This window comes from Rhinoderma darwinii (assembly GCF_050947455.1).
Source record: "Rhinoderma darwinii isolate aRhiDar2 chromosome 4 unlocalized genomic scaffold, aRhiDar2.hap1 SUPER_4_unloc_10, whole genome shotgun sequence".
NCBI lineage: Eukaryota > Metazoa > Chordata > Amphibia > Anura > Rhinodermatidae > Rhinoderma > Rhinoderma darwinii.
Genome location: NW_027461754.1, coordinates 406,831 through 434,792, shown reverse-complemented (window position 1 = coordinate 434,792; position 27,962 = coordinate 406,831). Strand labels below are relative to the sequence as shown.

The window sequence follows — 27,962 nt, the reverse complement described above, 5'->3', positions numbered from 1 at the left end:
TGCTAAGTGCTCTCTTTTACTCACGCCCCCTGTTACAATTTGGCCATTATCCCCGGTCGGAATCACATGTTTTTCTCGTAAAAATAGAATAGAGACCCCCGATCCCTGACCATCTCATTTTCACGACCTTCAGACTATGCTTTTTATACACGCAACCTCCCAGTTTCTCATGCCACATGTTTTCGCCTTTGCAACAAAGTGGCACAGGCAAAGGCTTTTGGGCCCACAACCAAATGGGCCATTGGATCTAGACCATCTTTTCTACGTTGCGACTTTCTTATTTAAATCATTCTGATTTCTTTTCTCTTCCCACAATTCTTCACTCTGTACACTAACGACTCACCTATACTTTTACACCACCCGGCACCCTGTAAGCTCCACGCTCCTTCTGCTTTTACGGGAGAAAGACATCCACACTTAAAAAAAAAAAAAAAAAAAAAAAGCTTAAAGCTACAGGTTGAAAAGTATGTGATGATCACAATTGTGGTGAATCAGGCACCCCAACATGGAAACCAGCATGGACCCCAACATGGACTGCCAGAAGGGGGATTAGCTCAAATGGTAGAGCGCTCGCTTAGCATGCGAGAGGTAACGGGATCGACGCCCGTATTCTCCAAAGTTTTGGTTTGCCGAGTTTTTCAAAGAGCGGGACAATTCTCCTCTGTTTCCCTACTCATGTAACTCATTTGCAAGCTTAGGAAGCACCCGACAACCAGCTCGGCAAGCCTTCGATAGCTCAGCTGGTAGAGCGGAGGACTGTAGTAGAAAATCAGCAATCCTTAGGTCGCTGGTTCAATTCCGGCTCGAAGGAACTTTTGTTAGTCTCATAGATGATGTTTCAACCTGTCGACAAATGCTCTCCCGGTGCCCTCGTCTTCTATCTATTTTCAGAGGGGTCTCTTGTTTGTGTTGGGTATTTGAAATGGGCATCCGACCGAAACTCTCAGTTGAGAGCCACAGTAGGACTTTCTGTAACTCTGACATGCAACTGAAACAAAAAGAGGGTACAATCATCCCTGGGTGGGCTTGAACCACCAACCTTTTGGTTATCAGACAAAAAAAAGTTTTCACAACCTTCAAGCTTTGCTTGAACCTCCCAGTTTCTCATGTCATGTGTCATCTTCTTTGAAACAGAGTGGCGCATGGAAAGACATTTAGGCCCACAACCAAAGAGGGCCAAAGGCTCTGGACCATTCTTTCTACATTGCAACTATGTCATCCAAATCACTGGGATTTTTTTCTCTTCTCAAAATTTTTCACACTGTACATGTTGAAATGGTCTTACAACCGGTGCCCTCCTCTTCTGGCCGAAACTTTAAGTTGAGAGGCACCATAGGATTTTCTGTAACATGCAACTGAGACAAAAAGAGGACACTGCCGTCCCTGGGTGGGCTTGAACCACCAACCTTCCGGTTAACAGCCGAACGCGCTAACCAATTGCGCCACAGAGACAACCACGCTCCCCCACTTTGATTAAAGTCGTAAAAAAGCCACAACATGGTAAATGGAGTATGTTTCTTAGAGGACCTTCTGATCAACACAATAAAAAGAAGAGAATGATAAAACATAACAACTGCGTGGAACTACAGCCGCCAACAAATGGACAATTGCAACACAGAGATGGCCTCCACATTAGCGTCTTAACAACAGTCAGCGGGTAATAGGCTACCCCTCTCTTTTGGAGGTATGGCAGCAGAGTGGCGCAGCGGAAGCGTGCTGGGCCCATAACCCAGAGGTCGATGGATCGAAACCATCCTCTGCTAAGTGCTCTCTTTTACTCACGCCCCCTGTTACAATTTGGCCATTATCCCCGGTCGGAATCACATGTTTTTCTCGTAAAAATAGAATAGAGACCCCCGATCCCTGACCATCTCATTTTCACGACCTTCAGACTATGCTTTTTATACACGCAACCTCCCAGTTTCTCATGCCACATGTTTTCGCCTTTGCAACAAAGTGGCACAGGCAAAGGCTTTTGGGCCCACAACCAAATGGGCCATTGGATCTAGACCATCTTTTCTACGTTGCGACTTTCTTATTTAAATCATTCTGATTTCTTTTCTCTTCCCACAATTCTTCACTCTGTACACTAACGACTCACCTATACTTTTACACCACCCGGCACCCTGTAAGCTCCACGCTCCTTCTGCTTTTACGGGAGAAAGACATCCACACTTAAAAAAAAAAAAAAAAAAAAAAAAAAAAGCTTAAAGCTACAGGTTGAAAAGTATGTGATGATCACAATTGTGGTGAATCAGGCACCCCAACATGGAAACCAGCATGGACCCCAACATGGACTGCCAGAAGGGGGATTAGCTCAAATGGTAGAGCGCTCGCTTAGCATGCGAGAGGTAACGGGATCGACGCCCGTATTCTCCAAAGTTTTGGTTTGCCGAGTTTTTCAAAGAGCGGGACAATTCTCCTCTGTTTCCCTACTCATGTAACTCATTTGCAAGCTTAGGAAGCACCCGACAACCAGCTCGGCAAGCCTTCGATAGCTCAGCTGGTAGAGCGGAGGACTGTAGTAGAAAATCAGCAATCCTTAGGTCGCTGGTTCAATTCCGGCTCGAAGGAACTTTTGTTAGTCTCATAGATGATGTTTCAACCTGTCGACAAATGCTCTCCCGGTGCCCTCGTCTTCTATCTATTTTCAGAGGGGTCTCTTGTTTGTGTTGGGTATTTGAAATGGGCATCCGACCGAAACTCTCAGTTGAGAGCCACAGTAGGACTTTCTGTAACTCTGACATGCAACTGAAACAAAAAGAGGGTACAATCATCCCTGGGTGGGCTTGAACCACCAACCTTTTGGTTATCAGACAAAAAAAAGTTTTCACAACCTTCAAGCTTTGCTTGAACCTCCCAGTTTCTCATGTCATGTGTCATCTTCTTTGAAACAGAGTGGCGCATGGAAAGACATTTAGGCCCACAACCAAAGAGGGCCAAAGGCTCTGGACCATTCTTTCTACATTGCAACTATGTCATCCAAATCACTGGGATTTTTTTTCTCTTCTCAAAATTTTTCACACTGTACATGTTGAAATGGTCTTACAACCGGTGCCCTCCTCTTCTGGCCGAAACTTTAAGTTGAGAGGCACCATAGGATTTTCTGTAACATGCAACTGAGACAAAAAGAGGACACTGCCGTCCCTGGGTGGGCTTGAACCACCAACCTTCCGGTTAACAGCCGAACGCGCTAACCAATTGCGCCACAGAGACAACCACGCTCCCCCACTTTGATTAAAGTCGTAAAAAAGCCACAACATGGTAAATGGAGTATGTTTCTTAGAGGACCTTCTGATCAACACAATAAAAAGAAGAGAATGATAAAACATAACAACTGCGTGGAACTACAGCCGCCAACAAATGGACAATTGCAACACAGAGATGGCCTCCACATTAGCGTCTTAACAACAGTCAGCGGGTAATAGGCTACCCCTCTCTTTTGGAGGTATGGCAGCAGAGTGGCGCAGCGGAAGCGTGCTGGGCCCATAACCCAGAGGTCGATGGATCGAAACCATCCTCTGCTAAGTGCTCTCTTTTACTCACGCCCCCTGTTACAATTTGGCCATTATCCCCGGTCGGAATCACATGTTTTTCTCGTAAAAATAGAATAGAGACCCCCGATCCCTGACCATCTCATTTTCACGACCTTCAGACTATGCTTTTTATACACGCAACCTCCCAGTTTCTCATGCCACATGTTTTCGCCTTTGCAACAAAGTGGCACAGGCAAAGGCTTTTGGGCCCACAACCAAATGGGCCATTGGATCTAGACCATCTTTTCTACGTTGCGACTTTCTTATTTAAATCATTCTGATTTCTTTTCTCTTCCCACAATTCTTCACTCTGTACACTAACGACTCACCTATACTTTTACACCACCCGGCACCCTGTAAGCTCCACGCTCCTTCTGCTTTTACGGGAGAAAGACATCCACACTTAAAAAAAAAAAAAAAAAAAAAAAAAAAAGCTTAAAGCTACAGGTTGAAAAGTATGTGATGATCACAATTGTGGTGAATCAGGCACCCCAACATGGAAACCAGCATGGACCCCAACATGGACTGCCAGAAGGGGGATTAGCTCAAATGGTAGAGCGCTCGCTTAGCATGCGAGAGGTAACGGGATCGACGCCCGTATTCTCCAAAGTTTTGGTTTGCCGAGTTTTTCAAAGAGCGGGACAATTCTCCTCTGTTTCCCTACTCATGTAACTCATTTGCAAGCTTAGGAAGCACCCGACAACCAGCTCGGCAAGCCTTCGATAGCTCAGCTGGTAGAGCGGAGGACTGTAGTAGAAAATCAGCAATCCTTAGGTCGCTGGTTCAATTCCGGCTCGAAGGAACTTTTGTTAGTCTCATAGATGATGTTTCAACCTGTCGACAAATGCTCTCCCGGTGCCCTCGTCTTCTATCTATTTTCAGAGGGGTCTCTTGTTTGTGTTGGGTATTTGAAATGGGCATCCGACCGAAACTCTCAGTTGAGAGCCACAGTAGGACTTTCTGTAACTCTGACATGCAACTGAAACAAAAAGAGGGTACAATCATCCCTGGGTGGGCTTGAACCACCAACCTTTTGGTTATCAGACAAAAAAAAGTTTTCACAACCTTCAAGCTTTGCTTGAACCTCCCAGTTTCTCATGTCATGTGTCATCTTCTTTGAAACAGAGTGGCGCATGGAAAGACATTTAGGCCCACAACCAAAGAGGGCCAAAGGCTCTGGACCATTCTTTCTACATTGCAACTATGTCATCCAAATCACTGGGATTTTTTTCTCTTCTCAAAATTTTTCACACTGTACATGTTGAAATGGTCTTACAACCGGTGCCCTCCTCTTCTGGCCGAAACTTTAAGTTGAGAGGCACCATAGGATTTTCTGTAACATGCAACTGAGACAAAAAGAGGACACTGCCGTCCCTGGGTGGGCTTGAACCACCAACCTTCCGGTTAACAGCCGAACGCGCTAACCAATTGCGCCACAGAGACAACCACGCTCCCCCACTTTGATTAAAGTCGTAAAAAAGCCACAACATGGTAAATGGAGTATGTTTCTTAGAGGACCTTCTGATCAACACAATAAAAAGAAGAGAATGATAAAACATAACAACTGCGTGGAACTACAGCCGCCAACAAATGGACAATTGCAACACAGAGATGGCCTCCACATTAGCGTCTTAACAACAGTCAGCGGGTAATAGGCTACCCCTCTCTTTTGGAGGTATGGCAGCAGAGTGGCGCAGCGGAAGCGTGCTGGGCCCATAACCCAGAGGTCGATGGATCGAAACCATCCTCTGCTAAGTGCTCTCTTTTACTCACGCCCCCTGTTACAATTTGGCCATTATCCCCGGTCGGAATCACATGTTTTTCTCGTAAAAATAGAATAGAGACCCCCGATCCCTGACCATCTCATTTTCACGACCTTCAGACTATGCTTTTTATACACGCAACCTCCCAGTTTCTCATGCCACATGTTTTCGCCTTTGCAACAAAGTGGCACAGGCAAAGGCTTTTGGGCCCACAACCAAATGGGCCATTGGATCTAGACCATCTTTTCTACGTTGCGACTTTCTTATTTAAATCATTCTGATTTCTTTTCTCTTCCCACAATTCTTCACTCTGTACACTAACGACTCACCTATACTTTTACACCACCCGGCACCCTGTAAGCTCCACGCTCCTTCTGCTTTTACGGGAGAAAGACATCCACACTTAAAAAAAAAAAAAAAAAAAAAAAAAAGCTTAAAGCTACAGGTTGAAAAGTATGTGATGATCACAATTGTGGTGAATCAGGCACCCCAACATGGAAACCAGCATGGACCCCAACATGGACTGCCAGAAGGGGGATTAGCTCAAATGGTAGAGCGCTCGCTTAGCATGCGAGAGGTAACGGGATCGACGCCCGTATTCTCCAAAGTTTTGGTTTGCCGAGTTTTTCAAAGAGCGGGACAATTCTCCTCTGTTTCCCTACTCATGTAACTCATTTGCAAGCTTAGGAAGCACCCGACAACCAGCTCGGCAAGCCTTCGATAGCTCAGCTGGTAGAGCGGAGGACTGTAGTAGAAAATCAGCAATCCTTAGGTCGCTGGTTCAATTCCGGCTCGAAGGAACTTTTGTTAGTCTCATAGATGATGTTTCAACCTGTCGACAAATGCTCTCCCGGTGCCCTCGTCTTCTATCTATTTTCAGAGGGGTCTCTTGTTTGTGTTGGGTATTTGAAATGGGCATCCGACCGAAACTCTCAGTTGAGAGCCACAGTAGGACTTTCTGTAACTCTGACATGCAACTGAAACAAAAAGAGGGTACAATCATCCCTGGGTGGGCTTGAACCACCAACCTTTTGGTTATCAGACAAAAAAAAGTTTTCACAACCTTCAAGCTTTGCTTGAACCTCCCAGTTTCTCATGTCATGTGTCATCTTCTTTGAAACAGAGTGGCGCATGGAAAGACATTTAGGCCCACAACCAAAGAGGGCCAAAGGCTCTGGACCATTCTTTCTACATTGCAACTATGTCATCCAAATCACTGGGATTTTTTTCTCTTCTCAAAATTTTTCACACTGTACATGTTGAAATGGTCTTACAACCGGTGCCCTCCTCTTCTGGCCGAAACTTTAAGTTGAGAGGCACCATAGGATTTTCTGTAACATGCAACTGAGACAAAAAGAGGACACTGCCGTCCCTGGGTGGGCTTGAACCACCAACCTTCCGGTTAACAGCCGAACGCGCTAACCAATTGCGCCACAGAGACAACCACGCTCCCCCACTTTGATTAAAGTCGTAAAAAAGCCACAACATGGTAAATGGAGTATGTTTCTTAGAGGACCTTCTGATCAACACAATAAAAAGAAGAGAATGATAAAACATAACAACTGCGTGGAACTACAGCCGCCAACAAATGGACAATTGCAACACAGAGATGGCCTCCACATTAGCGTCTTAACAACAGTCAGCGGGTAATAGGCTACCCCTCTCTTTTGGAGGTATGGCAGCAGAGTGGCGCAGCGGAAGCGTGCTGGGCCCATAACCCAGAGGTCGATGGATCGAAACCATCCTCTGCTAAGTGCTCTCTTTTACTCACGCCCCCTGTTACAATTTGGCCATTATCCCCGGTCGGAATCACATGTTTTTCTCGTAAAAATAGAATAGAGACCCCCGATCCCTGACCATCTCATTTTCACGACCTTCAGACTATGCTTTTTATACACGCAACCTCCCAGTTTCTCATGCCACATGTTTTCGCCTTTGCAACAAAGTGGCACAGGCAAAGGCTTTTGGGCCCACAACCAAATGGGCCATTGGATCTAGACCATCTTTTCTACGTTGCGACTTTCTTATTTAAATCATTCTGATTTCTTTTCTCTTCCCACAATTCTTCACTCTGTACACTAACGACTCACCTATACTTTTACACCACCCGGCACCCTGTAAGCTCCACGCTCCTTCTGCTTTTACGGGAGAAAGACATCCACACTTTAAAAAAAAAAAAAAAAAAAAAAAAAGCTTAAAGCTACAGGTTGAAAAGTATGTGATGATCACAATTGTGGTGAATCAGGCACCCCAACATGGAAACCAGCATGGACCCCAACATGGACTGCCAGAAGGGGGATTAGCTCAAATGGTAGAGCGCTCGCTTAGCATGCGAGAGGTAACGGGATCGACGCCCGTATTCTCCAAAGTTTTGGTTTGCCGAGTTTTTCAAAGAGCGGGACAATTCTCCTCTGTTTCCCTACTCATGTAACTCATTTGCAAGCTTAGGAAGCACCCGACAACCAGCTCGGCAAGCCTTCGATAGCTCAGCTGGTAGAGCGGAGGACTGTAGTAGAAAATCAGCAATCCTTAGGTCGCTGGTTCAATTCCGGCTCGAAGGAACTTTTGTTAGTCTCATAGATGATGTTTCAACCTGTCGACAAATGCTCTCCCGGTGCCCTCGTCTTCTATCTATTTTCAGAGGGGTCTCTTGTTTGTGTTGGGTATTTGAAATGGGCATCCGACCGAAACTCTCAGTTGAGAGCCACAGTAGGACTTTCTGTAACTCTGACATGCAACTGAAACAAAAAGAGGGTACAATCATCCCTGGGTGGGCTTGAACCACCAACCTTTTGGTTATCAGACAAAAAAAAGTTTTCACAACCTTCAAGCTTTGCTTGAACCTCCCAGTTTCTCATGTCATGTGTCATCTTCTTTGAAACAGAGTGGCGCATGGAAAGACATTTAGGCCCACAACCAAAGAGGGCCAAAGGCTCTGGACCATTCTTTCTACATTGCAACTATGTCATCCAAATCACTGGGATTTTTTTCTCTTCTCAAAATTTTTCACACTGTACATGTTGAAATGGTCTTACAACCGGTGCCCTCCTCTTCTGGCCGAAACTTTAAGTTGAGAGGCACCATAGGATTTTCTGTAACATGCAACTGAGACAAAAAGAGGACACTGCCGTCCCTGGGTGGGCTTGAACCACCAACCTTCCGGTTAACAGCCGAACGCGCTAACCAATTGCGCCACAGAGACAACCACGCTCCCCCACTTTGATTAAAGTCGTAAAAAAGCCACAACATGGTAAATGGAGTATGTTTCTTAGAGGACCTTCTGATCAACACAATAAAAAGAAGAGAATGATAAAACATAACAACTGCGTGGAACTACAGCCGCCAACAAATGGACAATTGCAACACAGAGATGGCCTCCACATTAGCGTCTTAACAACAGTCAGCGGGTAATAGGCTACCCCTCTCTTTTGGAGGTATGGCAGCAGAGTGGCGCAGCGGAAGCGTGCTGGGCCCATAACCCAGAGGTCGATGGATCGAAACCATCCTCTGCTAAGTGCTCTCTTTTACTCACGCCCCCTGTTACAATTTGGCCATTATCCCCGGTCGGAATCACATGTTTTTCTCGTAAAAATAGAATAGAGACCCCCGATCCCTGACCATCTCATTTTCACGACCTTCAGACTATGCTTTTTATACACGCAACCTCCCAGTTTCTCATGCCACATGTTTTCGCCTTTGCAACAAAGTGGCACAGGCAAAGGCTTTTGGGCCCACAACCAAATGGGCCATTGGATCTAGACCATCTTTTCTACGTTGCGACTTTCTTATTTAAATCATTCTGATTTCTTTTCTCTTCCCACAATTCTTCACTCTGTACACTAACGACTCACCTATACTTTTACACCACCCGGCACCCTGTAAGCTCCACGCTCCTTCTGCTTTTACGGGAGAAAGACATCCACACTTAAAAAAAAAAAAAAAAAAAAAAAAAAAAGCTTAAAGCTACAGGTTGAAAAGTATGTGATGATCACAATTGTGGTGAATCAGGCACCCCAACATGGAAACCAGCATGGACCCCAACATGGACTGCCAGAAGGGGGATTAGCTCAAATGGTAGAGCGCTCGCTTAGCATGCGAGAGGTAACGGGATCGACGCCCGTATTCTCCAAAGTTTTGGTTTGCCGAGTTTTTCAAAGAGCGGGACAATTCTCCTCTGTTTCCCTACTCATGTAACTCATTTGCAAGCTTAGGAAGCACCCGACAACCAGCTCGGCAAGCCTTCGATAGCTCAGCTGGTAGAGCGGAGGACTGTAGTAGAAAATCAGCAATCCTTAGGTCGCTGGTTCAATTCCGGCTCGAAGGAACTTTTGTTAGTCTCATAGATGATGTTTCAACCTGTCGACAAATGCTCTCCCGGTGCCCTCGTCTTCTATCTATTTTCAGAGGGGTCTCTTGTTTGTGTTGGGTATTTGAAATGGGCATCCGACCGAAACTCTCAGTTGAGAGCCACAGTAGGACTTTCTGTAACTCTGACATGCAACTGAAACAAAAAGAGGGTACAATCATCCCTGGGTGGGCTTGAACCACCAACCTTTTGGTTATCAGACAAAAAAAAGTTTTCACAACCTTCAAGCTTTGCTTGAACCTCCCAGTTTCTCATGTCATGTGTCATCTTCTTTGAAACAGAGTGGCGCATGGAAAGACATTTAGGCCCACAACCAAAGAGGGCCAAAGGCTCTGGACCATTCTTTCTACATTGCAACTATGTCATCCAAATCACTGGGATTTTTTTCTCTTCTCAAAATTTTTCACACTGTACATGTTGAAATGGTCTTACAACCGGTGCCCTCCTCTTCTGGCCGAAACTTTAAGTTGAGAGGCACCATAGGATTTTCTGTAACATGCAACTGAGACAAAAAGAGGACACTGCCGTCCCTGGGTGGGCTTGAACCACCAACCTTCCGGTTAACAGCCGAACGCGCTAACCAATTGCGCCACAGAGACAACCACGCTCCCCCACTTTGATTAAAGTCGTAAAAAAGCCACAACATGGTAAATGGAGTATGTTTCTTAGAGGACCTTCTGATCAACACAATAAAAAGAAGAGAATGATAAAACATAACAACTGCGTGGAACTACAGCCGCCAACAAATGGACAATTGCAACACAGAGATGGCCTCCACATTAGCGTCTTAACAACAGTCAGCGGGTAATAGGCTACCCCTCTCTTTTGGAGGTATGGCAGCAGAGTGGCGCAGCGGAAGCGTGCTGGGCCCATAACCCAGAGGTCGATGGATCGAAACCATCCTCTGCTAAGTGCTCTCTTTTACTCACGCCCCCTGTTACAATTTGGCCATTATCCCCGGTCGGAATCACATGTTTTTCTCGTAAAAATAGAATAGAGACCCCCGATCCCTGACCATCTCATTTTCACGACCTTCAGACTATGCTTTTTATACACGCAACCTCCCAGTTTCTCATGCCACATGTTTTCGCCTTTGCAACAAAGTGGCACAGGCAAAGGCTTTTGGGCCCACAACCAAATGGGCCATTGGATCTAGACCATCTTTTCTACGTTGCGACTTTCTTATTTAAATCATTCTGATTTCTTTTCTCTTCCCACAATTCTTCACTCTGTACACTAACGACTCACCTATACTTTTACACCACCCGGCACCCTGTAAGCTCCACGCTCCTTCTGCTTTTACGGGAGAAAGACATCCACACTTAAAAAAAAAAAAAAAAAAAAAAGCTTAAAGCTACAGGTTGAAAAGTATGTGATGATCACAATTGTGGTGAATCAGGCACCCCAACATGGAAACCAGCATGGACCCCAACATGGACTGCCAGAAGGGGGATTAGCTCAAATGGTAGAGCGCTCGCTTAGCATGCGAGAGGTAACGGGATCGACGCCCGTATTCTCCAAAGTTTTGGTTTGCCGAGTTTTTCAAAGAGCGGGACAATTCTCCTCTGTTTCCCTACTCATGTAACTCATTTGCAAGCTTAGGAAGCACCCGACAACCAGCTCGGCAAGCCTTCGATAGCTCAGCTGGTAGAGCGGAGGACTGTAGTAGAAAATCAGCAATCCTTAGGTCGCTGGTTCAATTCCGGCTCGAAGGAACTTTTGTTAGTCTCATAGATGATGTTTCAACCTGTCGACAAATGCTCTCCCGGTGCCCTCGTCTTCTATCTATTTTCAGAGGGGTCTCTTGTTTGTGTTGGGTATTTGAAATGGGCATCCGACCGAAACTCTCAGTTGAGAGCCACAGTAGGACTTTCTGTAACTCTGACATGCAACTGAAACAAAAAGAGGGTACAATCATCCCTGGGTGGGCTTGAACCACCAACCTTTTGGTTATCAGACAAAAAAAAGTTTTCACAACCTTCAAGCTTTGCTTGAACCTCCCAGTTTCTCATGTCATGTGTCATCTTCTTTGAAACAGAGTGGCGCATGGAAAGACATTTAGGCCCACAACCAAAGAGGGCCAAAGGCTCTGGACCATTCTTTCTACATTGCAACTATGTCATCCAAATCACTGGGATTTTTTTCTCTTCTCAAAATTTTTCACACTGTACATGTTGAAATGGTCTTACAACCGGTGCCCTCCTCTTCTGGCCGAAACTTTAAGTTGAGAGGCACCATAGGATTTTCTGTAACATGCAACTGAGACAAAAAGAGGACACTGCCGTCCCTGGGTGGGCTTGAACCACCAACCTTCCGGTTAACAGCCGAACGCGCTAACCAATTGCGCCACAGAGACAACCACGCTCCCCCACTTTGATTAAAGTCGTAAAAAAGCCACAACATGGTAAATGGAGTATGTTTCTTAGAGGACCTTCTGATCAACACAATAAAAAGAAGAGAATGATAAAACATAACAACTGCGTGGAACTACAGCCGCCAACAAATGGACAATTGCAACACAGAGATGGCCTCCACATTAGCGTCTTAACAACAGTCAGCGGGTAATAGGCTACCCCTCTCTTTTGGAGGTATGGCAGCAGAGTGGCGCAGCGGAAGCGTGCTGGGCCCATAACCCAGAGGTCGATGGATCGAAACCATCCTCTGCTAAGTGCTCTCTTTTACTCACGCCCCCTGTTACAATTTGGCCATTATCCCCGGTCGGAATCACATGTTTTTCTCGTAAAAATAGAATAGAGACCCCCGATCCCTGACCATCTCATTTTCACGACCTTCAGACTATGCTTTTTATACACGCAACCTCCCAGTTTCTCATGCCACATGTTTTCGCCTTTGCAACAAAGTGGCACAGGCAAAGGCTTTTGGGCCCACAACCAAATGGGCCATTGGATCTAGACCATCTTTTCTACGTTGCGACTTTCTTATTTAAATCATTCTGATTTCTTTTCTCTTCCCACAATTCTTCACTCTGTACACTAACGACTCACCTATACTTTTACACCACCCGGCACCCTGTAAGCTCCACGCTCCTTCTGCTTTTACGGGAGAAAGACATCCACACTTTAAAAAAAAAAAAAAAAAAAAAAAAAGCTTAAAGCTACAGGTTGAAAAGTATGTGATGATCACAATTGTGGTGAATCAGGCACCCCAACATGGAAACCAGCATGGACCCCAACATGGACTGCCAGAAGGGGGATTAGCTCAAATGGTAGAGCGCTCGCTTAGCATGCGAGAGGTAACGGGATCGACGCCCGTATTCTCCAAAGTTTTGGTTTGCCGAGTTTTTCAAAGAGCGGGACAATTCTCCTCTGTTTCCCTACTCATGTAACTCATTTGCAAGCTTAGGAAGCACCCGACAACCAGCTCGGCAAGCCTTCGATAGCTCAGCTGGTAGAGCGGAGGACTGTAGTAGAAAATCAGCAATCCTTAGGTCGCTGGTTCAATTCCGGCTCGAAGGAACTTTTGTTAGTCTCATAGATGATGTTTCAACCTGTCGACAAATGCTCTCCCGGTGCCCTCGTCTTCTATCTATTTTCAGAGGGGTCTCTTGTTTGTGTTGGGTATTTGAAATGGGCATCCGACCGAAACTCTCAGTTGAGAGCCACAGTAGGACTTTCTGTAACTCTGACATGCAACTGAAACAAAAAGAGGGTACAATCATCCCTGGGTGGGCTTGAACCACCAACCTTTTGGTTATCAGACAAAAAAAAGTTTTCACAACCTTCAAGCTTTGCTTGAACCTCCCAGTTTCTCATGTCATGTGTCATCTTCTTTGAAACAGAGTGGCGCATGGAAAGACATTTAGGCCCACAACCAAAGAGGGCCAAAGGCTCTGGACCATTCTTTCTACATTGCAACTATGTCATCCAAATCACTGGGATTTTTTTCTCTTCTCAAAATTTTTCACACTGTACATGTTGAAATGGTCTTACAACCGGTGCCCTCCTCTTCTGGCCGAAACTTTAAGTTGAGAGGCACCATAGGATTTTCTGTAACATGCAACTGAGACAAAAAGAGGACACTGCCGTCCCTGGGTGGGCTTGAACCACCAACCTTCCGGTTAACAGCCGAACGCGCTAACCAATTGCGCCACAGAGACAACCACGCTCCCCCACTTTGATTAAAGTCGTAAAAAAGCCACAACATGGTAAATGGAGTATGTTTCTTAGAGGACCTTCTGATCAACACAATAAAAAGAAGAGAATGATAAAACATAACAACTGCGTGGAACTACAGCCGCCAACAAATGGACAATTGCAACACAGAGATGGCCTCCACATTAGCGTCTTAACAACAGTCAGCGGGTAATAGGCTACCCCTCTCTTTTGGAGGTATGGCAGCAGAGTGGCGCAGCGGAAGCGTGCTGGGCCCATAACCTAGAGGTCGATGGATCGAAACCATCCTCTGCTAAGTGCTCTCTTTTACTCACGCCCCCTGTTACAATTTGGCCATTATCCCCGGTCGGAATCACATGTTTTTCTCGTAAAAATAGAATAGAGACCCCCGATCCCTGACCATCTCATTTTCACGACCTTCAGACTATGCTTTTTATACACGCAACCTCCCAGTTTCTCATGCCACATGTTTTCGCCTTTGCAACAAAGTGGCACAGGCAAAGGCTTTTGGGCCCACAACCAAATGGGCCATTGGATCTAGACCATCTTTTCTACGTTGCGACTTTCTTATTTAAATCATTCTGATTTCTTTTCTCTTCCCACAATTCTTCACTCTGTACACTAACGACTCACCTATACTTTTACACCACCCGGCACCCTGTAAGCTCCACGCTCCTTCTGCTTTTACGGGAGAAAGACATCCACACTTAAAAAAAAAAAAAAAAAAAAAAAAAAAAGCTTAAAGCTACAGGTTGAAAAGTATGTGATGATCACAATTGTGGTGAATCAGGCACCCCAACATGGAAACCAGCATGGACCCCAACATGGACTGCCAGAAGGGGGATTAGCTCAAATGGTAGAGCGCTCGCTTAGCATGCGAGAGGTAACGGGATCGACGCCCGTATTCTCCAAAGTTTTGGTTTGCCGAGTTTTTCAAAGAGCGGGACAATTCTCCTCTGTTTCCCTACTCATGTAACTCATTTGCAAGCTTAGGAAGCACCCGACAACCAGCTCGGCAAGCCTTCGATAGCTCAGCTGGTAGAGCGGAGGACTGTAGTAGAAAATCAGCAATCCTTAGGTCGCTGGTTCAATTCCGGCTCGAAGGAACTTTTGTTAGTCTCATAGATGATGTTTCAACCTGTCGACAAATGCTCTCCCGGTGCCCTCGTCTTCTATCTATTTTCAGAGGGGTCTCTTGTTTGTGTTGGGTATTTGAAATGGGCATCCGACCGAAACTCTCAGTTGAGAGCCACAGTAGGACTTTCTGTAACTCTGACATGCAACTGAAACAAAAAGAGGGTACAATCATCCCTGGGTGGGCTTGAACCACCAACCTTTTGGTTATCAGACAAAAAAAAGTTTTCACAACCTTCAAGCTTTGCTTGAACCTCCCAGTTTCTCATGTCATGTGTCATCTTCTTTGAAACAGAGTGGCGCATGGAAAGACATTTAGGCCCACAACCAAAGAGGGCCAAAGGCTCTGGACCATTCTTTCTACATTGCAACTATGTCATCCAAATCACTGGGATTTTTTTCTCTTCTCAAAATTTTTCACACTGTACATGTTGAAATGGTCTTACAACCGGTGCCCTCCTCTTCTGGCCGAAACTTTAAGTTGAGAGGCACCATAGGATTTTCTGTAACATGCAACTGAGACAAAAAGAGGACACTGCCGTCCCTGGGTGGGCTTGAACCACCAACCTTCCGGTTAACAGCCGAACGCGCTAACCAATTGCGCCACAGAGACAACCACGCTCCCCCACTTTGATTAAAGTCGTAAAAAAGCCACAACATGGTAAATGGAGTATGTTTCTTAGAGGACCTTCTGATCAACACAATAAAAAGAAGAGAATGATAAAACATAACAACTGCGTGGAACTACAGCCGCCAACAAATGGACAATTGCAACACAGAGATGGCCTCCACATTAGCGTCTTAACAACAGTCAGCGGGTAATAGGCTACCCCTCTCTTTTGGAGGTATGGCAGCAGAGTGGCGCAGCGGAAGCGTGCTGGGCCCATAACCCAGAGGTCGATGGATCGAAACCATCCTCTGCTAAGTGCTCTCTTTTACTCACGCCCCCTGTTACAATTTGGCCATTATCCCCGGTCGGAATCACATGTTTTTCTCGTAAAAATAGAATAGAGACCCCCGATCCCTGACCATCTCATTTTCACGACCTTCAGACTATGCTTTTTATACACGCAACCTCCCAGTTTCTCATGCCACATGTTTTCGCCTTTGCAACAAAGTGGCACAGGCAAAGGCTTTTGGGCCCACAACCAAATGGGCCATTGGATCTAGACCATCTTTTCTACGTTGCGACTTTCTTATTTAAATCATTCTGATTTCTTTTCTCTTCCCACAATTCTTCACTCTGTACACTAACGACTCACCTATACTTTTACACCACCCGGCACCCTGTAAGCTCCACGCTCCTTCTGCTTTTACGGGAGAAAGACATCCACACTTAAAAAAAAAAAAAAAATAAAAAAAAAAAGCTTAAAGCTACAGGTTGAAAAGTATGTGATGATCACAATTGTGGTGAATCAGGCACCCCAACATGGAAACCAGCATGGACCCCAACATGGACTGCCAGAAGGGGGATTAGCTCAAATGGTAGAGCGCTCGCTTAGCATGCGAGAGGTAACGGGATCGACGCCCGTATTCTCCAAAGTTTTGGTTTGCCGAGTTTTTCAAAGAGCGGGACAATTCTCCTCTGTTTCCCTACTCATGTAACTCATTTGCAAGCTTAGGAAGCACCCGACAACCAGCTCGGCAAGCCTTCGATAGCTCAGCTGGTAGAGTGGAGGACTGTAGTAGAAAATCAGCAATCCTTAGGTCGCTGGTTCAATTCCGGCTCGAAGGAACTTTTGTTAGTCTCATAGATGATGTTTCAACCTGTCGACAAATGCTCTCCCGGTGCCCTCGTCTTCTATCTATTTTCAGAGGGGTCTCTTGTTTGTGTTGGGTATTTGAAATGGGCATCCGACCGAAACTCTCAGTTGAGAGCCACAGTAGGACTTTCTGTAACTCTGACATGCAACTGAAACAAAAAGAGGGTACAATCATCCCTGGGTGGGCTTGAACCACCAACCTTTTGGTTATCAGACAAAAAAAAGTTTTCACAACCTTCAAGCTTTGCTTGAACCTCCCAGTTTCTCATGTCATGTGTCATCTTCTTTGAAACAGAGTGGCGCATGGAAAGACATTTAGGCCCACAACCAAAGAGGGCCAAAGGCTCTGGACCATTCTTTCTACATTGCAACTATGTCATCCAAATCACTGGGATTTTTTTCTCTTCTCAAAATTTTTCACACTGTACATGTTGAAATGGTCTTACAACCGGTGCCCTCCTCTTCTGGCCGAAACTTTAAGTTGAGAGGCACCATAGGATTTTCTGTAACATGCAACTGAGACAAAAAGAGGACACTGCCGTCCCTGGGTGGGCTTGAACCACCAACCTTCCGGTTAACAGCCGAACGCGCTAACCAATTGCGCCACAGAGACAACCACGCTCCCCCACTTTGATTAAAGTCGTAAAAAAGCCACAACATGGTAAATGGAGTATGTTTCTTAGAGGACCTTCTGATCAACACAATAAAAAGAAGAGAATGATAAAACATAACAACTGCGTGGAACTACAGCCGCCAACAAATGGACAATTGCAACACAGAGATGGCCTCCACATTAGCGTCTTAACAACAGTCAGCGGGTAATAGGCTACCCCTCTCTTTTGGAGGTATGGCAGCAGAGTGGCGCAGCGGAAGCGTGCTGGGCCCATAACCCAGAGGTCGATGGATCGAAACCATCCTCTGCTAAGTGCTCTCTTTTACTCACGCCCCCTGTTACAATTTGGCCATTATCCCCGGTCGGAATCACATGTTTTTCTCGTAAAAATAGAATAGAGACCCCCGATCCCTGACCATCTCATTTTCACGACCTTCAGACTATGCTTTTTATACACGCAACCTCCCAGTTTCTCATGCCACATGTTTTCGCCTTTGCAACAAAGTGGCACAGGCAAAGGCTTTTGGGCCCACAACCAAATGGGCCATTGGATCTAGACCATCTTTTCTACGTTGCGACTTTCTTATTTAAATCATTCTGATTTCTTTTCTCTTCCCACAATTCTTCACTCTGTACACTAACGACTCACCTATACTTTTACACCACCCGGCACCCTGTAAGCTCCACGCTCCTTCTGCTTTTACGGGAGAAAGACATCCACACTTAAAAAAAAAAAAAAAAAAGCTTAAAGCTACAGGTTGAAAAGTATGTGATGATCACAATTGTGGTGAATCAGGCACCCCAACATGGAAACCAGCATGGACCCCAACATGGACTGCCAGAAGGGGGATTAGCTCAAATGGTAGAGCGCTCGCTTAGCATGCGAGAGGTAACGGGATCGACGCCCGTATTCTCCAAAGTTTTGGTTTGCCGAGTTTTTCAAAGAGCGGGACAATTCTCCTCTGTTTCCCTACTCATGTAACTCATTTGCAAGCTTAGGAAGCACCCGACAACCAGCTCGGCAAGCCTTCGATAGCTCAGCTGGTAGAGCGGAGGACTGTAGTAGAAAATCAGCAATCCTTAGGTCGCTGGTTCAATTCCGGCTCGAAGGAACTTTTGTTAGTCTCATAGATGATGTTTCAACCTGTCGACAAATGCTCTCCCGGTGCCCTCGTCTTCTATCTATTTTCAGAGGGGTCTCTTGTTTGTGTTGGGTATTTGAAATGGGCATCCGACCGAAACTCTCAGTTGAGAGCCACAGTAGGACTTTCTGTAACTCTGACATGCAACTGAAACAAAAAGAGGGTACAATCATCCCTGGGTGGGCTTGAACCACCAACCTTTTGGTTATCAGACAAAAAAAAGTTTTCACAACCTTCAAGCTTTGCTTGAACCTCCCAGTTTCTCATGTCATGTGTCATCTTCTTTGAAACAGAGTGGCGCATGGAAAGACATTTAGGCCCACAACCAAAGAGGGCCAAAGGCTCTGGACCATTCTTTCTACATTGCAACTATGTCATCCAAATCACTGGGATTTTTTTCTCTTCTCAAAATTTTTCACACTGTACATGTTGAAATGGTCTTACAACCGGTGCCCTCCTCTTCTGGCCGAAACTTTAAGTTGAGAGGCACCATAGGATTTTCTGTAACATGCAACTGAGACAAAAAGAGGACACTGCCGTCCCTGGGTGGGCTTGAACCACCAACCTTCCGGTTAACAGCCGAACGCGCTAACCAATTGCGCCACAGAGACAACCACGCTCCCCCACTTTGATTAAAGTCGTAAAAAAGCCACAACATGGTAAATGGAGTATGTTTCTTAGAGGACCTTCTGATCAACACAATAAAAAGAAGAGAATGATAAAACATAACAACTGCGTGGAACTACAGCCGCCAACAAATGGACAATTGCAACACAGAGATGGCCTCCACATTAGCGTCTTAACAACAGTCAGCGGGTAATAGGCTACCCCTCTCTTTTGGAGGTATGGCAGCAGAGTGGCGCAGCGGAAGCGTGCTGGGCCCATAACCCAGAGGTCGATGGATCGAAACCATCCTCTGCTAAGTGCTCTCTTTTACTCACGCCCCCTGTTACAATTTGGCCATTATCCCCGGTCGGAATCACATGTTTTTCTCGTAAAAATAGAATAGAGACCCCCGATCCCTGACCATCTCATTTTCACGACCTTCAGACTATGCTTTTTATACACGCAACCTCCCAGTTTCTCATGCCACATGTTTTCGCCTTTGCAACAAAGTGGCACAGGCAAAGGCTTTTGGGCCCACAACCAAATGGGCCATTGGATCTAGACCATCTTTTCTACGTTGCGACTTTCTTATTTAAATCATTCTGATTTCTTTTCTCTTCCCACAATTCTTCACTCTGTACACTAACGACTCACCTATACTTTTACACCACCCGGCACCCTGTAAGCTCCACGCTCCTTCTGCTTTTACGGGAGAAAGACATCCACACTTAAAAAAAAAAAAAAAAAAAAAAAAAAAAAGCTTAAAGCTACAGGTTGAAAAGTATGTGATGATCACAATTGTGGTGAATCAGGCACCCCAACATGGAAACCAGCATGGACCCCAACATGGACTGCCAGAAGGGGGATTAGCTCAAATGGTAGAGCGCTCGCTTAGCATGCGAGAGGTAACGGGATCGACGCCCGTATTCTCCAAAGTTTTGGTTTGCCGAGTTTTTCAAAGAGCGGGACAATTCTCCTCTGTTTCCCTACTCATGTAACTCATTTGCAAGCTTAGGAAGCACCCGACAACCAGCTCGGCAAGCCTTCGACGCCCCCTGTTACAATTTGGCCATTATCCCCGGTCGGAATCACATGTTTTTCTCGTAAAAATAGAATAGAGACCCCCGATCCCTGACCATCTCATTTTCACGACCTTCAGACTATGCTTTTTATACACGCAACCTCCCAGTTTCTCATGCCACATGTTTTCGCCTTTGCAACAAAGTGGCACAGGCAAAGGCTTTTGGGCCCACAACCAAATGGGCCATTGGATCTAGACCATCTTTTCTACGTTGCGACTTTCTTATTTAAATCATTCTGATTTCTTTTCTCTTCCCACAATTCTTCACTCTGTACACTAACGACTCACCTATACTTTTACACCACCCGGCACCCTGTAAGCTCCACGCTCCTTCTGCTTTTACGGGAGAAAGACATCCACACTTTAAAAAAAAAAAAAAAAAAAAAAAAAGCTTAAAGCTACAGGTTGAAAAGTATGTGATGATCACAATTGTGGTGAATCAGGCACCCCAACATGGAAACCAGCATGGACCCCAACATGGACTGCCAGAAGGGGGATTAGCTCAAATGGTAGAGCGCTCGCTTAGCATGCGAGAGGTAACGGGATCGACGCCCGTATTCTCCAAAGTTTTGGTTTGCCGAGTTTTTCAAAGAGCGGGACAATTCTCCTCTGTTTCCCTACTCATGTAACTCATTTGCAAGCTTAGGAAGCACCCGACAACCAGCTCGGCAAGCCTTCGATAGCTCAGCTGGTAGAGCGGAGGACTGTAGTAGAAAATCAGCAATCCTTAGGTCGCTGGTTCAATTCCGGCTCGAAGGAACTTTTGTTAGTCTCATAGATGATGTTTCAACCTGTCGACAAATGCTCTCCCGGTGCCCTCGTCTTCTATCTATTTTCAGAGGGGTCTCTTGTTTGTGTTGGGTATTTGAAATGGGCATCCGACCGAAACTCTCAGTTGAGAGCCACAGTAGGACTTTCTGTAACTCTGACATGCAACTGAAACAAAAAGAGGGTACAATCATCCCTGGGTGGGCTTGAACCACCAACCTTTTGGTTATCAGACAAAAAAAAGTTTTCACAACCTTCAAGCTTTGCTTGAACCTCCCAGTTTCTCATGTCATGTGTCATCTTCTTTGAAACAGAGTGGCGCATGGAAAGACATTTAGGCCCACAACCAAAGAGGGCCAAAGGCTCTGGACCATTCTTTCTACATTGCAACTATGTCATCCAAATCACTGGGATTTTTTTCTCTTCTCAAAATTTTTCACACTGTACATGTTGAAATGGTCTTACAACCGGTGCCCTCCTCTTCTGGCCGAAACTTTAAGTTGAGAGGCACCATAGGATTTTCTGTAACATGCAACTGAGACAAAAAGAGGACACTGCCGTCCCTGGGTGGGCTTGAACCACCAACCTTCCGGTTAACAGCCGAACGCGCTAACCAATTGCGCCACAGAGACAACCACGCTCCCCCACTTTGATTAAAGTCGTAAAAAAGCCACAACATGGTAAATGGAGTATGTTTCTTAGAGGACCTTCTGATCAACACAATAAAAAGAAGAGAATGATAAAACATAACAACTGCGTGGAACTACAGCCGCCAACAAATGGACAATTGCAACACAGAGATGGCCTCCACATTAGCGTCTTAACAACAGTCAGCGGGTAATAGGCTACCCCTCTCTTTTGGAGGTATGGCAGCAGAGTGGCGCAGCGGAAGCGTGCTGGGCCCATAACCCAGAGGTCGATGGATCGAAACCATCCTCTGCTAAGTGCTCTCTTTTACTCACGCCCCCTGTTACAATTTGGCCATTATCCCCGGTCGGAATCACATGTTTTTCTCGTAAAAATAGAATAGAGACCCCCGATCCCTGACCATCTCATTTTCACGACCTTCAGACTATGCTTTTTATACACGCAACCTCCCAGTTTCTCATGCCACATGTTTTCGCCTTTGCAACAAAGTGGCACAGGCAAAGGCTTTTGGGCCCACAACCAAATGGGCCATTGGATCTAGACCATCTTTTCTACGTTGCGACTTTCTTATTTAAATCATTCTGATTTCTTTTCTCTTCCCACAATTCTTCACTCTGTACACTAACGACTCACCTATACTTTTACACCACCCGGCACCCTGTAAGCTCCACGCTCCTTCTGCTTTTACGGGAGAAAGACATCCACACTTAAAAAAAAAAAAAAAAAAAAAAAAAAAAGCTTAAAGCTACAGGTTGAAAAGTATGTGATGATCACAATTGTGGTGAATCAGGCACCCCAACATGGAAACCAGCATGGACCCCAACATGGACTGCCAGAAGGGGGATTAGCTCAAATGGTAGAGCGCTCGCTTAGCATGCGAGAGGTAACGGGATCGACGCCCGTATTCTCCAAAGTTTTGGTTTGCCGAGTTTTTCAAAGAGCGGGACAATTCTCCTCTGTTTCCCTACTCATGTAACTCATTTGCAAGCTTAGGAAGCACCCGACAACCAGCTCGGCAAGCCTTCGACGCCCCCTGTTACAATTTGGCCATTATCCCCGGTCGGAATCACATGTTTTTCTCGTAAAAATAGAATAGAGACCCCCGATCCCTGACCATCTCATTTTCACGACCTTCAGACTATGCTTTTTATACACGCAACCTCCCAGTTTCTCATGCCACATGTTTTCGCCTTTGCAACAAAGTGGCACAGGCAAAGGCTTTTGGGCCCACAACCAAATGGGCCATTGGATCTAGACCATCTTTTCTACGTTGCGACTTTCTTATTTAAATCATTCTGATTTCTTTTCTCTTCCCACAATTCTTCACTCTGTACACTAACGACTCACCTATACTTTTACACCACCCGGCACCCTGTAAGCTCCACGCTCCTTCTGCTTTTACGGGAGAAAGACATCCACACTTAAAAAAAAAAAAAAAAAAAAAAAAAAAAAGCTTAAAGCTACAGGTTGAAAAGTATGTGATGATCACAATTGTGGTGAATCAGGCACCCCAACATGGAAACCAGCATGGACCCCAACATGGACTGCCAGAAGGGGGATTAGCTCAAATGGTAGAGCGCTCGCTTAGCATGCGAGAGGTAACGGGATCGACGCCCGTATTCTCCAAAGTTTTGGTTTGCCGAGTTTTTCAAAGAGCGGGACAATTCTCCTCTGTTTCCCTACTCATGTAACTCATTTGCAAGCTTAGGAAGCACCCGACAACCAGCTCGGCAAGCCTTCGATAGCTCAGCTGGTAGAGCGGAGGACTGTAGTAGAAAATCAGCAATCCTTAGGTCGCTGGTTCAATTCCGGCTCGAAGGAACTTTTGTTAGTCTCATAGATGATGTTTCAACCTGTCGACAAATGCTCTCCCGGTGCCCTCGTCTTCTATCTATTTTCAGAGGGGTCTCTTGTTTGTGTTGGGTATTTGAAATGGGCATCCGACCGAAACTCTCAGTTGAGAGCCACAGTAGGACTTTCTGTAACTCTGACATGCAACTGAAACAAAAAGAGGGTACAATCATCCCTGGGTGGGCTTGAACCACCAACCTTTTGGTTATCAGACAAAAAAAAGTTTTCACAACCTTCAAGCTTTGCTTGAACCTCCCAGTTTCTCATGTCATGTGTCATCTTCTTTGAAACAGAGTGGCGCATGGAAAGACATTTAGGCCCACAACCAAAGAGGGCCAAAGGCTCTGGACCATTCTTTCTACATTGCAACTATGTCATCCAAATCACTGGGATTTTTTTCTCTTCTCAAAATTTTTCACACTGTACATGTTGAAATGGTCTTACAACCGGTGCCCTCCTCTTCTGGCCGAAACTTTAAGTTGAGAGGCACCATAGGATTTTCTGTAACATGCAACTGAGACAAAAAGAGGACACTGCCGTCCCTGGGTGGGCTTGAACCACCAACCTTCCGGTTAACAGCCGAACGCGCTAACCAATTGCGCCACAGAGACAACCACGCTCCCCCACTTTGATTAAAGTCGTAAAAAAGCCACAACATGGTAAATGGAGTATGTTTCTTAGAGGACCTTCTGATCAACACAATAAAAAGAAGAGAATGATAAAACATAACAACTGCGTGGAACTACAGCCGCCAACAAATGGACAATTGCAACACAGAGATGGCCTCCACATTAGCGTCTTAACAACAGTCAGCGGGTAATAGGCTACCCCTCTCTTTTGGAGGTATGGCAGCAGAGTGGCGCAGCGGAAGCGTGCTGGGCCCATAACCCAGAGGTCGATGGATCGAAACCATCCTCTGCTAAGTGCTCTCTTTTACTCACGCCCCCTGTTACAATTTGGCCATTATCCCCGGTCGGAATCACATGTTTTTCTCGTAAAAATAGAATAGAGACCCCCGATCCCTGACCATCTCATTTTCACGACCTTCAGACTATGCTTTTTATACACGCAACCTCCCAGTTTCTCATGCCACATGTTTTCGCCTTTGCAACAAAGTGGCACAGGCAAAGGCTTTTGGGCCCACAACCAAATGGGCCATTGGATCTAGACCATCTTTTCTACGTTGCGACTTTCTTATTTAAATCATTCTGATTTCTTTTCTCTTCCCACAATTCTTCACTCTGTACACTAACGACTCACCTATACTTTTACACCACCCGGCACCCTGTAAGCTCCACGCTCCTTCTGCTTTTACGGGAGAAAGACATCCACACTTAAAAAAAAAAAAAAAAAAAAAAAAAAAAGCTTAAAGCTACAGGTTGAAAAGTATGTGATGATCACAATTGTGGTGAATCAGGCACCCCAACATGGAAACCAGCATGGACCCCAACATGGACTGCCAGAAGGGGGATTAGCTCAAATGGTAGAGCGCTCGCTTAGCATGCGAGAGGTAACGGGATCGACGCCCGTATTCTCCAAAGTTTTGGTTTGCCGAGTTTTTCAAAGAGCGGGACAATTCTCCTCTGTTTCCCTACTCATGTAACTCATTTGCAAGCTTAGGAAGCACCCGACAACCAGCTCGGCAAGCCTTCGATAGCTCAGCTGGTAGAGCGGAGGACTGTAGTAGAAAATCAGCAATCCTTAGGTCGCTGGTTCAATTCCGGCTCGAAGGAACTTTTGTTAGTCTCATAGATGATGTTTCAACCTGTCGACAAATGCTCTCCCGGTGCCCTCGTCTTCTATCTATTTTCAGAGGGGTCTCTTGTTTGTGTTGGGTATTTGAAATGGGCATCCGACCGAAACTCTCAGTTGAGAGCCACAGTAGGACTTTCTGTAACTCTGACATGCAACTGAAACAAAAAGAGGGTACAATCATCCCTGGGTGGGCTTGAACCACCAACCTTTTGGTTATCAGACAAAAAAAAGTTTTCACAACCTTCAAGCTTTGCTTGAACCTCCCAGTTTCTCATGTCATGTGTCATCTTCTTTGAAACAGAGTGGCGCATGGAAAGACATTTAGGCCCACAACCAAAGAGGGCCAAAGGCTCTGGACCATTCTTTCTACATTGCAACTATGTCATCCAAATCACTGGGATTTTTTTCTCTTCTCAATATTTTTCACACTGTACATGTTGAAATGGTCTTACAACCGGTGCCCTCCTCTTCTGGCCGAAACTTTAAGTTGAGAGGCACCATAGGATTTTCTGTAACATGCAACTGAGACAAAAAGAGGACACTGCCGTCCCTGGGTGGGCTTGAACCACCAACCTTCCGGTTAACAGCCGAACGCGCTAACCAATTGCGCCACAGAGACAACCACGCTCCCCCACTTTGATTAAAGTCGTAAAAAAGCCACAACATGGTAAATGGAGTATGTTTCTTAGAGGACCTTCTGATCAACACAATAAAAAGAAGAGAATGATAAAACATAACAACTGCGTGGAACTACAGCCGCCAACAAATGGACAATTGCAACACAGAGATGGCCTCCACATTAGCGTCTTAACAACAGTCAGCGGGTAATAGGCTACCCCTCTCTTTTGGAGGTATGGCAGCAGAGTGGCGCAGCGGAAGCGTGCTGGGCCCATAACCCAGAGGTCGATGGATCGAAACCATCCTCTGCTAAGTGCTCTCTTTTACTCACGCCCCCTGTTACAATTTGGCCATTATCCCCGGTCGGAATCACATGTTTTTCTCGTAAAAATAGAATAGAGACCCCCGATCCCTGACCATCTCATTTTCACGACCTTCAGACTATGCTTTTTATACACGCAACCTCCCAGTTTCTCATGCCACATGTTTTCGCCTTTGCAACAAAGTGGCACAGGCAAAGGCTTTTGGGCCCACAACCAAATGGGCCATTGGATCTAGACCATCTTTTCTACGTTGCGACTTTCTTATTTAAATCATTCTGATTTCTTTTCTCTTCCCACAATTCTTCACTCTGTACACTAACGACTCACCTATACTTTTACACCACCCGGCACCCTGTAAGCTCCACGCTCCTTCTGCTTTTACGGGAGAAAGACATCCACACTTAAAAAAAAAAAAAAAAAAAAAAAGCTTAAAGCTACAGGTTGAAAAGTATGTGATGATCACAATTGTGGTGAATCAGGCACCCCAACATGGAAACCAGCATGGACCCCAACATGGACTGCCAGAAGGGGGATTAGCTCAAATGGTAGAGCGCTCGCTTAGCATGCGAGAGGTAACGGGATCGACGCCCGTATTCTCCAAAGTTTTGGTTTGCCGAGTTTTTCAAAGAGCGGGACAATTCTCCTCTGTTTCCCTACTCATGTAACTCATTTGCAAGCTTAGGAAGCACCCGACAACCAGCTCGGCAAGCCTTCGATAGCTCAGCTGGTAGAGCGGAGGACTGTAGTAGAAAATCAGCAATCCTTAGGTCGCTGGTTCAATTCCGGCTCGAAGGAACTTTTGTTAGTCTCATAGATGATGTTTCAACCTGTCGACAAATGCTCTCCCGGTGCCCTCGTCTTCTATCTATTTTCAGAGGGGTCTCTTGTTTGTGTTGGGTATTTGAAATGGGCATCCGACCGAAACTCTCAGTTGAGAGCCACAGTAGGACTTTCTGTAACTCTGACATGCAACTGAAACAAAAAGAGGGTACAATCATCCCTGGGTGGGCTTGAACCACCAACCTTTTGGTTATCAGACAAAAAAAAGTTTTCACAACCTTCAAGCTTTGCTTGAACCTCCCAGTTTCTCATGTCATGTGTCATCTTCTTTGAAACAGAGTGGCGCATGGAAAGACATTTAGGCCCACAACCAAAGAGGGCCAAAGGCTCTGGACCATTCTTTCTACATTGCAACTATGTCATCCAAATCACTGGGATTTTTTTCTCTTCTCAAAATTTTTCACACTGTACATGTTGAAATGGTCTTACAACCGGTGCCCTCCTCTTCTGGCCGAAACTTTAAGTTGAGAGGCACCATAGGATTTTCTGTAACATGCAACTGAGACAAAAAGAGGACACTGCCGTCCCTGGGTGGGCTTGAACCACCAACCTTCCGGTTAACAGCCGAACGCGCTAACCAATTGCGCCACAGAGACAACCACGCTCCCCCACTTTGATTAAAGTCGTAAAAAAGCCACAACATGGTAAATGGAGTATGTTTCTTAGAGGACCTTCTGATCAACACAATAAAAAGAAGAGAATGATAAAACATAACAACTGCGTGGAACTACAGCCGCCAACAAATGGACAATTGCAACACAGAGATGGCCTCCACATTAGCGTCTTAACAACAGTCAGCGGGTAATAGGCTACCCCTCTCTTTTGGAGGTATGGCAGCAGAGTGGCGCAGCGGAAGCGTGCTGGGCCCATAACCCAGAGGTCGATGGATCGAAACCATCCTCTGCTAAGTGCTCTCTTTTACTCACGCCCCCTGTTACAATTTGGCCATTATCCCCGGTCGGAATCACATGTTTTTCTCGTAAAAATAGAATAGAGACCCCCGATCCCTGACCATCTCATTT

General features: G+C 45.6%; 29 non-coding genes across 29 annotated transcripts; 14 read left to right on the top strand and 15 right to left on the bottom strand.

Annotated features, from left to right (window-relative positions):
- Nucleotides 1-725: 725 nt before the first annotated feature.
- TRNAY-GUA (transfer RNA tyrosine (anticodon GUA)) lies at nucleotides 726-811 on the top strand. The gene is given in 2 exon segments: nucleotides 726-762; nucleotides 776-811. It is a non-coding gene; the product is annotated as a tRNA-Tyr (tRNA).
- A 567-nt stretch (nucleotides 812-1,378) lies between these two features.
- TRNAN-GUU (transfer RNA asparagine (anticodon GUU)) lies at nucleotides 1,379-1,452 on the bottom strand. The gene has a single exon. It is a non-coding gene; the product is annotated as a tRNA-Asn (tRNA).
- A 1,036-nt stretch (nucleotides 1,453-2,488) lies between these two features.
- Nucleotides 2,489-2,574, top strand: TRNAY-GUA (transfer RNA tyrosine (anticodon GUA)). The gene is given in 2 exon segments: nucleotides 2,489-2,525; nucleotides 2,539-2,574. It is a non-coding gene; the product is annotated as a tRNA-Tyr (tRNA).
- A 568-nt stretch (nucleotides 2,575-3,142) lies between these two features.
- Nucleotides 3,143-3,216, bottom strand: TRNAN-GUU (transfer RNA asparagine (anticodon GUU)). Its single transcript has one exon. It is a non-coding gene; the product is annotated as a tRNA-Asn (tRNA).
- A 1,036-nt stretch (nucleotides 3,217-4,252) lies between these two features.
- Nucleotides 4,253-4,338, top strand: TRNAY-GUA (transfer RNA tyrosine (anticodon GUA)). The gene is given in 2 exon segments: nucleotides 4,253-4,289; nucleotides 4,303-4,338. It is a non-coding gene; the product is annotated as a tRNA-Tyr (tRNA).
- A 567-nt stretch (nucleotides 4,339-4,905) lies between these two features.
- On the bottom strand, nucleotides 4,906-4,979 carry TRNAN-GUU (transfer RNA asparagine (anticodon GUU)). The gene has a single exon. It is a non-coding gene; the product is annotated as a tRNA-Asn (tRNA).
- A 1,034-nt stretch (nucleotides 4,980-6,013) lies between these two features.
- On the top strand, nucleotides 6,014-6,099 carry TRNAY-GUA (transfer RNA tyrosine (anticodon GUA)). Its single transcript is given in 2 exon segments — nucleotides 6,014-6,050; nucleotides 6,064-6,099. It is a non-coding gene; the product is annotated as a tRNA-Tyr (tRNA).
- Nucleotides 6,100-6,666: 567 nt separating this feature from the next.
- Nucleotides 6,667-6,740, bottom strand: TRNAN-GUU (transfer RNA asparagine (anticodon GUU)). Its single transcript has one exon. It is a non-coding gene; the product is annotated as a tRNA-Asn (tRNA).
- A 1,034-nt stretch (nucleotides 6,741-7,774) lies between these two features.
- On the top strand, nucleotides 7,775-7,860 carry TRNAY-GUA (transfer RNA tyrosine (anticodon GUA)). Its single transcript is given in 2 exon segments — nucleotides 7,775-7,811; nucleotides 7,825-7,860. It is a non-coding gene; the product is annotated as a tRNA-Tyr (tRNA).
- Nucleotides 7,861-8,427: 567 nt separating this feature from the next.
- TRNAN-GUU (transfer RNA asparagine (anticodon GUU)) lies at nucleotides 8,428-8,501 on the bottom strand. Its single transcript has one exon. It is a non-coding gene; the product is annotated as a tRNA-Asn (tRNA).
- A 1,036-nt stretch (nucleotides 8,502-9,537) lies between these two features.
- On the top strand, nucleotides 9,538-9,623 carry TRNAY-GUA (transfer RNA tyrosine (anticodon GUA)). Its single transcript is given in 2 exon segments — nucleotides 9,538-9,574; nucleotides 9,588-9,623. It is a non-coding gene; the product is annotated as a tRNA-Tyr (tRNA).
- Nucleotides 9,624-10,190: 567 nt separating this feature from the next.
- Nucleotides 10,191-10,264, bottom strand: TRNAN-GUU (transfer RNA asparagine (anticodon GUU)). The gene has a single exon. It is a non-coding gene; the product is annotated as a tRNA-Asn (tRNA).
- Nucleotides 10,265-11,294: 1,030 nt separating this feature from the next.
- On the top strand, nucleotides 11,295-11,380 carry TRNAY-GUA (transfer RNA tyrosine (anticodon GUA)). Its single transcript is given in 2 exon segments — nucleotides 11,295-11,331; nucleotides 11,345-11,380. It is a non-coding gene; the product is annotated as a tRNA-Tyr (tRNA).
- A 567-nt stretch (nucleotides 11,381-11,947) lies between these two features.
- TRNAN-GUU (transfer RNA asparagine (anticodon GUU)) lies at nucleotides 11,948-12,021 on the bottom strand. The gene has a single exon. It is a non-coding gene; the product is annotated as a tRNA-Asn (tRNA).
- A 1,034-nt stretch (nucleotides 12,022-13,055) lies between these two features.
- Nucleotides 13,056-13,141, top strand: TRNAY-GUA (transfer RNA tyrosine (anticodon GUA)). Its single transcript is given in 2 exon segments — nucleotides 13,056-13,092; nucleotides 13,106-13,141. It is a non-coding gene; the product is annotated as a tRNA-Tyr (tRNA).
- Nucleotides 13,142-13,708: 567 nt separating this feature from the next.
- On the bottom strand, nucleotides 13,709-13,782 carry TRNAN-GUU (transfer RNA asparagine (anticodon GUU)). Its single transcript has one exon. It is a non-coding gene; the product is annotated as a tRNA-Asn (tRNA).
- Nucleotides 13,783-14,818: 1,036 nt separating this feature from the next.
- On the top strand, nucleotides 14,819-14,904 carry TRNAY-GUA (transfer RNA tyrosine (anticodon GUA)). The gene is given in 2 exon segments: nucleotides 14,819-14,855; nucleotides 14,869-14,904. It is a non-coding gene; the product is annotated as a tRNA-Tyr (tRNA).
- A 567-nt stretch (nucleotides 14,905-15,471) lies between these two features.
- On the bottom strand, nucleotides 15,472-15,545 carry TRNAN-GUU (transfer RNA asparagine (anticodon GUU)). The gene has a single exon. It is a non-coding gene; the product is annotated as a tRNA-Asn (tRNA).
- Nucleotides 15,546-17,234: 1,689 nt separating this feature from the next.
- TRNAN-GUU (transfer RNA asparagine (anticodon GUU)) lies at nucleotides 17,235-17,308 on the bottom strand. Its single transcript has one exon. It is a non-coding gene; the product is annotated as a tRNA-Asn (tRNA).
- Nucleotides 17,309-18,334: 1,026 nt separating this feature from the next.
- Nucleotides 18,335-18,420, top strand: TRNAY-GUA (transfer RNA tyrosine (anticodon GUA)). The gene is given in 2 exon segments: nucleotides 18,335-18,371; nucleotides 18,385-18,420. It is a non-coding gene; the product is annotated as a tRNA-Tyr (tRNA).
- A 567-nt stretch (nucleotides 18,421-18,987) lies between these two features.
- TRNAN-GUU (transfer RNA asparagine (anticodon GUU)) lies at nucleotides 18,988-19,061 on the bottom strand. The gene has a single exon. It is a non-coding gene; the product is annotated as a tRNA-Asn (tRNA).
- A 1,749-nt stretch (nucleotides 19,062-20,810) lies between these two features.
- On the top strand, nucleotides 20,811-20,896 carry TRNAY-GUA (transfer RNA tyrosine (anticodon GUA)). Its single transcript is given in 2 exon segments — nucleotides 20,811-20,847; nucleotides 20,861-20,896. It is a non-coding gene; the product is annotated as a tRNA-Tyr (tRNA).
- Nucleotides 20,897-21,463: 567 nt separating this feature from the next.
- On the bottom strand, nucleotides 21,464-21,537 carry TRNAN-GUU (transfer RNA asparagine (anticodon GUU)). Its single transcript has one exon. It is a non-coding gene; the product is annotated as a tRNA-Asn (tRNA).
- Nucleotides 21,538-23,288: 1,751 nt separating this feature from the next.
- On the top strand, nucleotides 23,289-23,374 carry TRNAY-GUA (transfer RNA tyrosine (anticodon GUA)). Its single transcript is given in 2 exon segments — nucleotides 23,289-23,325; nucleotides 23,339-23,374. It is a non-coding gene; the product is annotated as a tRNA-Tyr (tRNA).
- Nucleotides 23,375-23,941: 567 nt separating this feature from the next.
- TRNAN-GUU (transfer RNA asparagine (anticodon GUU)) lies at nucleotides 23,942-24,015 on the bottom strand. The gene has a single exon. It is a non-coding gene; the product is annotated as a tRNA-Asn (tRNA).
- A 1,036-nt stretch (nucleotides 24,016-25,051) lies between these two features.
- Nucleotides 25,052-25,137, top strand: TRNAY-GUA (transfer RNA tyrosine (anticodon GUA)). The gene is given in 2 exon segments: nucleotides 25,052-25,088; nucleotides 25,102-25,137. It is a non-coding gene; the product is annotated as a tRNA-Tyr (tRNA).
- A 567-nt stretch (nucleotides 25,138-25,704) lies between these two features.
- TRNAN-GUU (transfer RNA asparagine (anticodon GUU)) lies at nucleotides 25,705-25,778 on the bottom strand. The gene has a single exon. It is a non-coding gene; the product is annotated as a tRNA-Asn (tRNA).
- Nucleotides 25,779-26,809: 1,031 nt separating this feature from the next.
- TRNAY-GUA (transfer RNA tyrosine (anticodon GUA)) lies at nucleotides 26,810-26,895 on the top strand. The gene is given in 2 exon segments: nucleotides 26,810-26,846; nucleotides 26,860-26,895. It is a non-coding gene; the product is annotated as a tRNA-Tyr (tRNA).
- Nucleotides 26,896-27,462: 567 nt separating this feature from the next.
- On the bottom strand, nucleotides 27,463-27,536 carry TRNAN-GUU (transfer RNA asparagine (anticodon GUU)). Its single transcript has one exon. It is a non-coding gene; the product is annotated as a tRNA-Asn (tRNA).
- Nucleotides 27,537-27,962: the final 426 nt, after the last annotated feature.